The sequence below is a fragment of the Egretta garzetta genome, unplaced genomic scaffold (genome assembly GCF_000687185.1).
Source record: "Egretta garzetta isolate BGI_Z169 unplaced genomic scaffold, ASM68718v1 scaffold85, whole genome shotgun sequence".
Classification (NCBI taxonomy): domain Eukaryota; kingdom Metazoa; phylum Chordata; class Aves; order Pelecaniformes; family Ardeidae; genus Egretta; species Egretta garzetta.
The window spans coordinates 3736437-3738146 of NW_009259718.1; positions in this window are offsets into that span (position 1 = coordinate 3736437).

A 1710-nucleotide genomic window follows, 5' to 3' on the forward strand; every position below is an offset into this window, starting at 1 on the left:
GTTTGTTGCAGGATTTCTCACCCCTAGAAGACTCTCAAAACATAGAAGCAAATTACAGCAAGATCCTGGAAAAGGAAAGCTCTAGTTCTCCACAAAAGGACACTGTTGGTTCTCTTTGTTCAAGTCACTCCAAGCACAGTTCCCAGATTTGAGGGTCCTGCTCAGATCCACCGTTACATCCTTCTTCTCCCCAAGGTTCTCTCCCAACAACTGCCTCTTACCCTAGAGAAATAAAAAAAAAAAAAAAGAAATAAACAAACAAACCCCCAAACATACAGCATAAAACACAAGTTAATTGAGGGTTAGTTAATTCTCAGTGGAACTCCTAGCCCATTTTCAGGCCATTCAGCTTTGGCTCTCTTGCGATAATGTCTTAAAAGTGGTGGACTTCCTTCTACAACCTAAAGAGAAAGGATGCACTGAAACAGGCAATATCATGGTGAGGCCAAAGATACATTGAACAAGACTTGGAGGCATCTAGGGGCAAAACTGACCCACAGAAAAATACTTATGAAGTCACCAGGCTCTACAGGCCTAGGAGGCCACATTTCCAAACTGGGGCCCTACATAATACAGAAATTAAAGGATTTGGTTTTGTTTGGTTTTTTCCTCAGCCCGTTTCCCCCCCCTCCCCCCCAATATGACTCACTAAGCTTTACCTGGCGAGGGGCAGGAGCACTGGGGGAATTATCATCTTGTAGGATGCTGAGGGGAGAGCGGCCAGTTCCACTGGATGTTGCCATGATTTTGTTGTTGGTCTTGCGTCTTACAGGCTTGCTCCCTAGTGACAGAAGTAAGCACATTGGTGTATCACAACAAGACTAGAGGGTCCTGCATTTTAAATGCCTCCTGGCCTTTATGATCTAGCTTGCTTGCACAGCAAAGCCTGTTACCCAAGGACTTCCAGGTAAAGGGATCACAGAAAGGTTGAGGTTGGAAGGGACCTCTGGTCCAACCCCCCCTGCTCCAGCAGGACCACCTAGAGACCTGGTTGCCTAGGACCGTGTCCAGATGGCTTTCAAATATGTCCAAGGAGGGAGACTCTGTAACCTCTCTGGGCAACCTGTACCAGTGCTCAGTCATCCTCACGGTGGAAAAAAAAGCATTTCCTGATATCCACATGGAGCCTCCTGTGTTCCTGTTCGTGCCCATTGCCTCTGGTCCCGTCACTGGGCACCACTGAAGAGAGCCTGGCTCTCACTTCCTTCTACCCTCCCTCCAGGTATTTATGGATATTAATAAGATCCCCCCTGAGCCTTCTCTTCTCCAGGCTGAACAGTCCCAGCTCTCAGCCTCTCCTCATAGGAGGAATGTTCAGCACAGCCTATCTTAAAGGCTCTCGGCCCCCCTCAGTCGTAGCACTTCGATGTGCCTCCCGCCCTCGCTCCCCAGCTCTCCCCAAGGGGAAACTGCAAGGTCCCTCTGAGCAGGCCTCCACAATTACAAGCCTGCCTCAGAGAGAAGAGCTGACATTTACCTCTTAAAGAGGTACATTTACCTCCCGATTTTGACTACAGATTGAAAACACAGTGTTTCAGTTCCTGGTGGAAATCAGTTCGATGAAAGAAGAGTTCCCAAAGGGGCCTCCCATCTGCCAGCTGCAGAGCCCCAGGGCCAGGCTGTCCAAAGCGGTGGGAGACAGCTGAACCGGGGGGAACGGGCACGGTCCCTGTAAGCAAGCAAGCCTGGAGAAGGGACATGCACCGGGGG